The sequence below is a fragment of the Carcharhinus amblyrhynchos genome, chromosome 8 (assembly GCF_965287045.1).
Source record: "Carcharhinus amblyrhynchos chromosome 8, sCarAmb.v2.hapA, whole genome shotgun sequence".
Classification (NCBI taxonomy): domain Eukaryota; kingdom Metazoa; phylum Chordata; class Chondrichthyes; order Carcharhiniformes; family Carcharhinidae; genus Carcharhinus; species Carcharhinus amblyrhynchos.
In genome coordinates this window covers 7978149-7990620 of record NC_137331.1, presented here as the reverse complement: position 1 = coordinate 7990620, position 12472 = coordinate 7978149, and the positions used below count along the sequence as shown (strand labels likewise).

Here is a 12472-nt window from a genome sequence, read left to right as displayed (position 1 = left end):
AGTATCCAGAGAGTCACCAAGTTCACAATGCTCTGCAAGACACTTTAGTCGCAAAAAATTGTGTTATATTCTCTCCGTCTATTGGAGAGGTTTCTCCTATGGAACCTAAAACTAAAATTAATGGTTTGGGTGAAGAATGGTCCTCTGGCATCTTAGTTAATTTGTGATATATTTTGCTATGTAATTTTCCAGGCTGGACCAGACTGGAGTAGATTAAAAGATTTACTGCCAATGGTGCGAAGGAAAGCAGGGACGATGATATCATCAGCCATAAGATATATTAATGAAATCTTCCAATTCTTGGATTCTTCCTCGAATGGGCCAATGGCGCCTAACTGTCCTGACATTTTACACTGATACTGGAATCCGCTCAGCAGTGTTTCTCCAGGAGCTTTCCTTTATATGAATTTTCTAGCTTATTTGGTAATTTGTAATATAAGACAATTATAGCAGCTTGCCTTGGATTTAATGTGATGCAAGAAAGTTCCCTTTCCACTCTACCTCTGTGCCTTAATTGAACTATGCACATAGCAAGCTCTACAGTCTGAACTCCTCTGGGTGTCAGCTTTAATTTTAGGTATGGATCATTTTTTCTCTCTCCAACAACCTTACCAGTCCGATGCCAGGTGTAATAGGTTGACCCATTGATTCTGCCCCAACAGCGAAAGTTTCAGTTGATAAGTGTAGCTCCAACTTTCTTTTCTTGCCTGAAAAAGAATTAAATCCATTCCTTGTCACCAGTGTTCATTTTATTATGTTACATCCTGCGTTCCCAGGGCAAAAGAACGTGAAGCTGTAGCATGTGGGATTGGATACACACTAACTACACATTCTGACATCACAAACTATGCACGTGGCTAGATTCTTAAAATGATGGCACTACAATGCAACAATGACCCCAAATATATAACAGTCTCATTCTCCAATTAAACATTTTTAATCTAGATTACTCTTTGCCCTTTTCCACAGTTAATCTAAACTTTTTGATATTATGATCACTATTTTGATAGAATGATCACTATCGCCTGAATGTCCCCCACTGACACTTAATTGACTTGTCATTTTCCAGAACCAGTTCCCCCAATACTTCCTTCTTCATTTAGTCAGATAAGTACTGATCAGTAAAATTCCCCTGAATGCACTTCAGAAATTACTCAGTCCTGCTATCTGTTTTAGCATCCCAACTTCATATTCCCTTCAGATTGATCATACAATCCAACCCAGACAGCGGGGAATCTTCCCTCTGATTCTCATTGCCTTCAGTTTTGCTAGATGATGATGTCGCATCAGTCAAATGCTGCCTTGAGGTCAAGAGCAGTTATCCAAACCTCACCCCTGGAATTCAGTTATCTTGTCCACGTTTAGACTGCACACAGTGTGGATGAGGCCTGAAGCTCAGTAGTGACCCTGGCGGAACCCAAATCGACATTGGTGAGCAGGCTATTGATGAGTACGTGTGATTTGTAGCATTGTCAATTACATCTTCTTTTGCTAATGACAGAGAGATGGCTGCCAGTTGGTAACTGAGGGGTTTGGATTTGTCCCCCTCACTGTGGACAGGACATAACTGGGTGCTTTTCCACATTGTCAGGTAGACGGCTAATTCTGGAGCACAAGGCTTCTATACTGCAGCTGGGATGGTGCTAGGGTCCATAACCATTGCTACATCCAGTGAAGTTAGCAATTTCTTGATATGACATGGATTGATTCGAATGGGCTGAAAACTGGCATCTGTGATGCTGGGGACCTCAGAAGGAAGCCAAAATGAATCTTCCACATGGCACTTCTGGCTGAAAGTGACTGCAAAGGCTTCAGTCTTATCTTTTGCACTGATTGGGGCAGTACAGTGGTACAGTGGTAGGCACTGATGCCTCACAGCGCCAAGGACCCAGGTTCATTTCTGTCTTTGGGCCACTGTCTATGTGGAGTTTGCACGTTCTCCCAGCATCTGCATTGGGTTTCCTCTGGGTGCTCCGGTTTCCTCCCACAGTCCAAAGATGTGCGGAGGAACATTGTCTACGCGATTGGCCATGCTAATTTAACCTTAGTGTCAGGGGATTAGCATGGTAAATATGAGGGGTTATGAGTATAGGTCCTGGGTGAAGTTGTGGTCAGTGCAGACCCGATGAGCCAAATGGCCACCTTCTGCACAGTAAGAATTCTATGACAACTATGTGCTGGATTCCACCATTATTGAAGATGGGTTGACTGTGGAGCCTCCTCCAGTTAACTGCAATTGTTCAGCACCATTTATGACTGCGTGTGACAGGGCTACAGAGCTAAGATCTGATCTGTTGGTTGTGGAATTGTTTAGTCCTGATTATAGTGTACTGCTTCTACTGTTTAGCTTACATGAAGTGATAAGTAAATATAGGTCACTTATTCTGAAATTCTGCAACGCTTTCTCTTTTTTTAACTCACTGATCATATCTCCAAACATTCCTGCATTATAGGTGTACCATTTAAGACAGTGACTGTGATGAGTGTTGTATAAAAGTTAAACTGTAACACACAATCACTAAATTGTGCTAATGTACACATCCACTTTCAGTACAGAAGTATATCATTATATTATACTTGATTAACATCTTGTTCGAAATGAAGTGAAACAAAGTTTCAAAAATCGTTAGTGGTTGAAAGCAAACAAACTATAAATAATAATTAACCAATGAAACTTGTGGTCTTAATGCAGTGTTGCAATGGTGTAGGTGAATGATGAAGTGCATTTCAACCTCATCTGGTACAAATAAGCTTGAAATATCTTGGTAGGGTTTTTTTTAAATTACACTCTTATTCTTGCAAGTTATTTTATATTTCTCTTTCATTGTGCCTGAACCACACACAAAGAACAACACAGCACCCTTCGGCCCAACGAGCCCGCGCCGCCATTTTAACGTTATGAGTCCCCTCTCCACCCGTGACCCTTGTCTATGCTTTCCCTCTACATCTTTCCCTGACTTGGAGAAACAAGTCGAGCTTATCACCATTCAACTACAGTCTAGTTTGTACAGAATAAAGGCCCAATCCTACCCTCCTACACCTGAACGTAATAGGGCATATGGGTACTAAAATAGGGACAGGATACTGACACTTCCATTCACCTTGTGCTCCTACCCAGGATCATTTTAACTCTTGGTTTTCAGGAGGTGTCAGAGGTCTCACTGCAGGCATCAAGGGACTCACTAATATGTAAAAAGAGAATCATTAATGTGAACCAAAGGTACAATTTGAAAGGCACTGCAATAACAAGGGTAACGGCACAGTAGCACAATGGTGAGCACTGCTGCTTCACAGCTCCAGGGACCTGGGTTTGATTCCCAGCTCGGGTCATTGTCTGTGTGAAGTTTGCACATTCTCCTCATGTCTGCGAGTGTTTCCTCCGGGTGCTCCGGTTTCCTCCCACAGTCCAAAGATGTGCAGGTTAGGTTGATTGGCCATGCTAAAATTGCCCCTTAGTGTACTAGAATGCTTAGGTTAGGGGGATTAGCAGGTGAGATATGTAGGGATATGGGGGTAGGGCCTGGGTGGGATTGTGGTTGGTGCAGACTTGATGGGCTGAAGGGCCTCTTTCTGCACTGTAGGGTTTTTATGGTTCTATGATTATATGTACCCAGGTGTTTAAAGGTAGCATGACAAATTGAAACATACAAATATACAAATTAGGAGCAGAAATCAGCCATCTGGCCCCCTGAGCAGGCTCTACATTCAACAAAATCAGCTTGTGTTTGAGTTTGACATTCCCATTTACCCCTGATGACCTTTGATTCCCTCCCTTAATAATAATCAACCTCCTCAGCCTTAATAAATATTCAGTGATCGCGCTTCCACCGTCTTCCTAGGCAGAGATTCCAAAGTCACATAACACTCAGAGAGAAAAAAGTTCTCCTCATACCTGTACTAAAAGGGTGACCCTTAATTTTAAAACCGTGCCCCTTAGTCCTGGACTCACCAACAAGAGGAAACAGCCTTTCCTCATCCACCTCGTCAAGACCATTCAGGATATAATATACCTGTTGACCCCACCCCCCCCCAGCCCAGTGATTCCGAGTGGATTTGCCCAGGAGTTCAAATCTCTCCAGGCCTCACACAATTACGATGCTCACCCAATCCCATCATGCCTTGAATTAAAAGTGGGTCTTGGGTCTTCTAATATTTTTCACTGTTGAACTCTGTTTTGGGCAACCCCTCACTCCATGTACAGCTTACTCTTCTTATTTAGTCATCTGCTTTTCAGATCCATGTTCCAAACCGAGTGATTGCCATTTGGCAAGGCAGCATCCAGGTGGCTTTGGCTGCACCAATTTTATTCTTGTCCAAATATGCTGAGATTTTTGGCTCAGGTTTTAATTCTGGGCTGTTTGCAGGTGTTTCAGTAACATCAGGCAAGGTCAGGAACATAGATTCTCCCTCCCCCTCCCCCCATGTTACCTAGGCTTGGGCTATCATCTACGTCAAACTGTAACAAGTGAGGTTGAGGAGACAAGTAAGGTGACACCTCTGCCAAAGCAATTTACAATCATTGATAGTCCTAGACCAAATCCCTAAACAGCAAGAACTTTTGTCTTAATTACACCCAGCATGAAATTTTCAATACTAATTAAGGAAGCTGTTTGCAACAGTAATAAAGGCTGGTGACTCAGGTGAACCCCTTTTCAGAAAACGATACCAAGGTCATTTTTGATTTGTTTTGATTTATTGCGGTCACATGCATTAGTATACAGTGAAAAGTATTTTTCTTGTGTGCTATACAGACAAAGCATACTTTTCATAGAGAAGGAAAGGACAGAGTGCAGAATGCAGTGTTACAGTCATAGCTAGGGTGGAGAGAAATACCAACTTAATACGAGGTAGGTCCATTCAAAAGTCCATTCAAAATATAGTCAGGTAAATAAATGTAATCTCATTCACATTATTATTCTCAGGGAAGAAGCTTTGCTTGAGTTGGTTGGTACATGTCCTCAGACTTTTGTATCCTTTTCCCAATGGAAGAGAGTACATATGGGGTGCATGGGGGATTAATTATGTTGGCTGGTTTTTCACCATAGACATGACAAATATATCAGAAAATAGGACAGGAAAGTGGATAAGTACCTGCTCTAACAGAGATTGATAGACCCACAATAACTACCTGTACCTTTGTTGCAGTAACATATCAGGAGTTTCAGAGCATCAGGCAGGCCATGGTACCTATTTACACATCATGTAGGGAGACTTTATTTTGTTGGATTGACTGTAGCAATGGAGGTGATTGAGATTTGCCTTTCAGTCTTATATAATTTAAGGATAATAATGAGATTACATTTATTTACCTGGCTATATTTTGACTAGTTACTCAGGTATTGGTCAAGGGGACAGAAAGAATTATCTACTTCCATTTTAAACTAAATGTAGAATACATATATTTTTCCATGAAAGCTCTTTGATATTGGAGTTGTTCCAAGGGACTTGGGAACACTGACAGCATATATTTAAATCCTCTTTCAATGAGGATACTTAACAAAATAAAAACACCTCTGTTCCATAAATACGCAGCCAGGATGTGATGCCAAAAATAGCATCAAGCACCTGATACCAAAATACCCAAAGGTGTTATTTTCCAACCAAGCACTCCTTCAAGATCCCTTGCATGCAGAGAGTACATGTTGGAACATCAGACGCGTACAGCATTTGATTTTTACAAATATTAGTGGAAAATCTTGCAGAGAAAGTGCTAACCTTTGCGATATGCGTCTTCAGTATACAAGGCTCCCTGCAGATTTGGGAAGGTTTCACCCTCTGTCGTACAGCATGACTGTTTTCTGTTCTCCCAGAGCAGAACAATGTACCTTACCCAGTGGAGTGTTTGGTGACAGGGGGGAGTATTTAATTGGACTGGAAGGTGGTGGGTGGGAAGTCTTGCATCTTCTGCTTGCACTCTGATAAAGACCATGGCAGGAAGGTCCATGGATAGTCAGAATGCACTGCAGCCAATTAAGGCCCTTAAATGAGCAGTGAATGCCCAGTTAAGGGCCTCATGGCAGCACCACTGATATTAATCAAGTAGCAGGCGAGGGGTTCACCAAGCAGGGAGCGCAACAGGCAAACCCTTGTTTGCTTGCAGGATGCCAGAAGAACCCTCATTCAAAGGCACATGTCTGAATGAATATCCGACAACATTGGGAAGGTAGGGGAGTGGAGGGTGCAACAAAATAAAGTCTTCCTACATGATGTGTAAATAGGTACTACGGCCTGCCTGCATACTCTGAAACTCCTGATATGTTACTGCAACAAAGGTACAGGTAGTTATTGTGGGTCTATCAATCTCTGTTAGAGCAGGTACTCATCTACTTTCCTGTCCTATTTTCTGATATATTTATCATGTCGATAGTGAAAAAGCAGCCAACATAATTAAGGACCCCATGCACCCCGTACGTACTCTCTTCCATTGGGAAAAAGATACAAAAGTCTGAGGACATGTACCAACCAACTCAAGCAAAGCTTCTTCCCTGAGAATAATAATGTGAATGAGATTACGTTTATTTACCTGGCTATATTTTGAATGGGCTTTTGAATGGACCTACCTCCTATTAAATTGATATTTCTCTCCTGGCCTCACTGTCAACCCCAGGCACAGCACTCCTCCATCACCCCATCCCGTGACTTCCGTCTCATCATCACTCACCCATGCCTGGGCCCCTCTCAACCCTAGGCCTTGCATGAGTGTAGCACTGGAAGGAAGTACAGTCTCCTCCACTACAGAAGAGCTGCTGACCTCTGACTGGCCAATAGCTTGTGATAGGGCAGATTTCTGCCCTGGTGTCCTTACTGCTGGCCAGTAAAGTGCCTGAAGAGCATAAAATGCACCGGACTTTCACGAAAAGAGATGGCACAGAGGACCCGCCAGCTCTCTAGCCCGTAGCCAAGACCTCCGTCACTATCATGTCCAACAAGGGGCATACACGCAGTGGGTCGTGCGAGGGCTGCTCTTGGATGTTCCTTCGAGAGTTGCCTAGTGCTTCACGTCGTCAGTGTATGCTTAAACTGGACCAGCTGACGGGCAACATGACAGTTCAGTGACTATCACTGTTTGCTGCACAGATACGTGGATTTGGGCCAGTGTCTGCGGGAGTTTGCACATTCTCCCCGTGCTTGTGTGGGTTTTCTCCGGGTGCTCCTGTTTCCTCCCACACCCCAAAAACGTGGTCTTAAGCTGATTGGTGTTAACAAATTGTCCCTAAATTAAGCGTCCCTCAATCTGGTTATAATTCTCTAAATTTGCACACCTTTATTGTGGAGTCCAATAGGCGTAGACAAAGGTCATAGGTAGAAGAGGGATTGGAATGAGGCGCTCACTGAATGTTAAAATGGCGGCGCAGGCTTGTAGGGCCGAAGGGCCTGTTTCCTGTGTTGTGTTGTTCTTTGTTCTTATCACAAGATTCTGCCACCAATTCTTTGGGAAGCTTTGTTGTTCACCGGTTGGTAATAGGAATGTGACTATAGGAAATAGTTATCCCCTCCTTATTTTAAATCAACAGATCTCTCCCATGAAAGGATCTAATCAGTACTTCCTAATTGTATAACAAAAATATCAAGAGGGATTTGAAATGTTCAAAATATCATTCCCAAAGCGCTCACAAATCAGCAGAGGGCCACTGGACTTGATAAAAAGGGACAAGACATGAGGCCAGATTCTCTGAATTCGCCCACGCCTGGAATTCCCTGGTCCCACTGCTATGAACGGAGATCTGGCTGAGTGCCAAGTCCTCTATTCCCGTGGGTTTTGGCAGAGGGATGTGCACGACCAGAGAATCCAGCCATTATGTGAGAGCAAACTAGCCAGGAATATTAAAACAGATTGTTAGAGATTTTACAAGACTATGAAAAGGAAGAGAATAGCTAAAGTAAAGGTTGGTTGCTTAGAAGCAGAGAGATGATAAATTATCAGGGGTGTGAAGCAATGAGCAAATATGTTATGTCTGTCTTCACAGTAAAAGACACAAGTTACAAACCAGAACTAGAGGGTCACCTCGGGGCAAATAGGAGTGAAGAAATAAATTTTCTACACAGAGAGTGGTGATTGCCTGGAACACGCTGTTGGAGGAAGTGGCGGAAGCAGATTCTAATACAGTGTTCAAGAGGCATCTGGATGGCACATGAATAGGCAGCGAATGGAGGGATATGCACCACATAGATGCAAGAAAATATTAGATTAGAGAGGCATCTGTGTTGGCACAATGTTGGTGGGCTGAAGGGCCTGACCATGCTGTACTGTTCTTTGTTCTAAGATAATTAATATGAACAGAGAAAAGTACTGGCAAAACTAAAGAGACTAAAATCCAACAAATCCCTAGGACCTGATGGCCCACATCCTAGAGTTCCAAAGGAGATAGCTGAAGTGATAGTGGATGCACTGGCTGTGATTTTCCACAATTACCTAGATTTCTGGAAAAGATCGGAAGTTACCAAATAAGATCGTCATTCAAGAAAGAAGGGAGAGTGAGCACGTGGAACTGAAAGCCATGCACCCCTAATTGGGAAAGTGATAGAAACTATTATTAAGGAAGCATTAACAATACACTGCTAAAAGCACAATGAGAAAAAGTTAACATGGTTTTACGAAAGGGGAATCCTGTTTGGCAAATTCTGAGGATGTAATTAGTAGAGTGGATAAAGGGGAATCAGTAGACATAGTGTATTTGGATTTTTGAAAGGCATTCCATAAGGTATCACACAAAAAGTTCATGCACAAGATAAGAGCACAAAGAGTCAGTGTTGATATATTAGCGTAGACAAAGGATTAGTTATAAATGGGCCATTTTTAAGTTGGCATGCTGTGACTAGTGGAGTTCCTCAAGGATCTATGCTAGGTCCTCAGCTATTTACAATCAATATTAATTGTAAATTCTAATGATAGAAAGCTAGCTGGGAATGCAAGTTACAAATAGCACAAAAAGAGGCTGCATAGAGTTATAGACAGGTGCAGTGAGTGGGCAACAAAATGACAGAAGGAGTGTAATGTGGGGCAGTCTTTGTTGGAAGAATAACAAAGCAGAGTGTTTTTTAAAAATATGTGAAACTTGAATGAACTGATATTCAGAGAGAATTGGGTGTGCTTATGCATGAAACATGCAGGTAAAATAGAACATGACTGTTTTTGAAGGGTTTGTTTTAGACCACCATGAAACTTTTCAACAGAGACAGAAAATGATAGGAATAATGGTGGAAAAGACTTGTATTAGCGTGGATAGAGGATTGGTTGTCAAATAGGAGGCAGAGAGTGGGGGTCAATGGGTGCTATTCGGATTGGCGGTTGGTGACTAGTGGAGTGCCTCAGGGGTCAGTGCTGGGGCCTCAGCTATTTACCATTTATATAGATGATCTGGAGGAGGGAACTGAGTGTATGGTGTCGAAATTTGCTGATGACACCAAGATTGGTGGAAAAGCAAATTGTGCGGAGGGTGTGGAGAGTCTGCAGAAGGATCCAGATAGGCTGGGCGATTGGGCCAGGAACTGGCAAATGGAATTTAATGTTGGCAAGTGTGAGGTGGTCCACTTTGGTAGGAATAATGGTAGGGAGGATTATTACTTACGTGGAGAAAAACTGCAGCAGGCGACGGTGCAGAGGGACCTCGGGGTCCTTGTGCATGAGTCGCAAAAACCCAGCTTGCAGGTGCAGCAGGTGGTCAGGAAGGCGAATGGGATGCTGGCCTTCATAGTGAGGGGGATTGAATATAAAAGTAGGGAGGTCTTGCTGCAGCTATATAGGGCATTGGTAAGGCCGCAGCTGGAGTACTGTGCGCAGTTTTGGGCGCCGTACTTACGCAAGGATATTTTGGCCTTGGAGGGAGTGCAGAGGAGGTTTACTAGGCTGATGCTGGAGTTGAGGGGGTTGAGCTATGAGGAGAGGCTGAATAAACTAGGCTTGTACTCGTTAGAGTTTAGAAGAATGAGGGGAGATCTCATTGAGACGTATAAGATGATGAATGGGATGGATAGGATAGAGGTGGAGAGACTCTTCCCGCTCAGAAAGGACAGTAGGACTAGGGGGCACAGCCTCAAAATAAAGGGGGGGTTGTTTAGAACGGAGTTGAGGAGGAACTTCTTCACTCAAAGGGTGGTGAATCTCTGTAGAATTCTCTGCCCGTTGAAGTGGTGGAGGCTACCTCGCTAAATGTTTTTAAGACACCGGTTGATGGGTTTTTGATAAGAGAGGGGATTAAGGGTTATGGGGAGAGGGCGGGAATGTGGAGCTGAGCCACAACAGATCAGCCATGATCTTATTGAATGGCGGGGTAGGCTCGAGGGGCCAGATGGCCTACTCCTGCTCCTATTTCTTATGTTCTTATGTATTTTTACAACACCTTACATGGTCACAGAATGTCCCTTAGCAATTTACACTTAAAGAAATAGTTTTGAAATTTACTTTGGGATAACGGGTAGCCAGACAGAGTCTAGACTGCAGCTGATCAATCTGACTAGTCATCAGTTCTCTGAGGCAGGACTTCCTCCCGAGTGAGAGGTGGAAGCCTGCCTCTAGCCAATTAACACTTGTTGGAGTGTTAAATGGCTCTGGGGTACTTTGTGTTGGCCAACTCTTCAGCTGGCTGGAAGGGAAACCCCACCATCTGAGTAAAGCTAGTCTAAATTCGCAGTAATCATAGATCATAAAATCCCACAGTACAAAAGGAGGGCATTCAGCCCATCAATTCTGTACTGACCACAATCCAACCCAGGCCCTATTCTTGTAACCCTGCACATTTACCCTGCTAATCCCCCTGCCGCTAGAGTCAATTTTGCATGGCCAATCAACCTAACCTGTATGTTTTTGGACTGTGGGAGGAAACTGGAGCACCTAGAGGAAACCCACTCAGACATGGGGAGAAAGAGCAAACTCTACATGGACAGTGACCCGAGGCCGGAATTGAACGTGGATTCCTGGTGCTTTGAGGCAGCAGTGCTAACCACTGTACCACCCATACATCCTCCAGAGCTCATTATAACCCCAATGCCAATCCCCAATGCCAATGCCTTTGCTCTTACATCCAACATGCCAACTCACTCAGTATGTACTATGGGCAGACCTCAGGAATCATATTGAAATTAAATAAAATAGTTATAAATATATATCATAGACTTCACTATATTAAAGAAACACTCTCATTTGTGAAAGCCCATTCAAAACATAAAAACCTCCCCAAACATTTCACCACTAATAATGACATGCTTATATTCATAGTGTCACATCAAAGACAATTGTTATGGACAGATGAAAGGTTAATTTGAACAGCACTAATTCTCTTCTCACCAACTGTCCCCAAACAAAAAATGCTTTTGATTTGCTCCTCCCTTTCAGGCAGTGGTGGGGATGTATTTTCCAACATCTTGTTGTGTGATCCAATTTCTACTAACAATCCCATGGCAAACTCAAGATAGGATGAACTCAAAGGCTTAGTTTATTTGCACACATGCAAAATGCGGGAGGAGGATCACAATGTTGTTTTTTTTGTATTCATACAGTAAAATAGGGGTGGAAAAGGAAGATTTACAGTGCAAACCACAGAGAAAGTTAAATAATGTTAATTGGCTGCTCGTCTGTGAAGCTGCTCGTTAGTTGGTTAAAATGGCAGACTGTAACTGTACAGTACAGCAAGCAAATATTACTGGTTCCACAAACCGGAGATCCATGTCACATGATTTCCATTCTTCGCACTGTGTTTGACAAAGGGTGTGTAGCCCCTCATCTGGGTTCCCAATATTGTTAAATGTCTCAAACATTAAAAACTGAAAGGAAGATTGTAGGGCCCTTTATCTTAGCAGGTGAGTCTGAGTGATGAAATGCAGATGGCCTTTGTATCACTCTCTTTGAGTTTGGTTGTGCAATCTGCAATGCATCATTCGTTGCTGATTTTTAGATGATGCTCAAGTTCCCCTGATAACAGCCATGGAATCAGCCATTATATGTCTTTGTCTGGTCTGAATTTTTTAGAGATAGCAATGAGCATATCTCTACATATTTAATTTAGAAAAAGAAACAGTGAAGTTTTAGTTCCTCACACAGTAAATCCTTTAATATTCTCTTTGAGCTATGAAACTGAACCTGGGACCCTCACAGGGAGTTATGATTGTAGAAAGTAGCCAAGCATTAATAGTGACATAATGATAGTCCTTAGAGAATGTCAGCCAAGAGATACTGTCGCTGCTAGGCCAGATTCTTTGAACCTCTCACTAATACGGGCAGCTTGCTTATTTTATATTTTTTAAAGAGCTGAAGGTTTAATTAACTTTACAGCTTGAGGTTTTTTTTTAAAATCTCTCATTGATATAGGCAGACGGATTGGTGATTTAAAGAACTTCATAGCTTGATCGTTTTACAGACCTTTTCCATCCTGCAAGGGCATTTATGACTACACTAAAATCTAACTTTTACACTGCAGTGCACACTGACCTTAGCAGTTTGTTCAAATGGCCCTAATGATCGGCTTTCCCTCAAGAT

The 12472-nt window shown here is 42.7% G+C and overlaps 2 protein-coding genes across 8 annotated transcripts in view; one reads left to right on the top strand and one right to left on the bottom strand.

Annotated features, from left to right (window-relative positions):
- The window catches only part of amph (amphiphysin), a 204037-nt gene that overhangs the window by 93913 nt on the left and 97652 nt on the right, over nt 1-12472 (top strand). The window lies entirely within an intron of this gene.
- Nucleotides 3149-12472, bottom strand: part of c8h7orf25 (chromosome 8 C7orf25 homolog) — a 126240-nt gene continuing 116916 nt past the window's right edge. The window contains exon 4 of the mRNA XM_080193617.1: nt 3149-3182. The gene's annotated coding sequence lies outside the window, so the exon portion shown is untranslated. The remainder of the gene's footprint in view (nt 3183-12472) is intronic.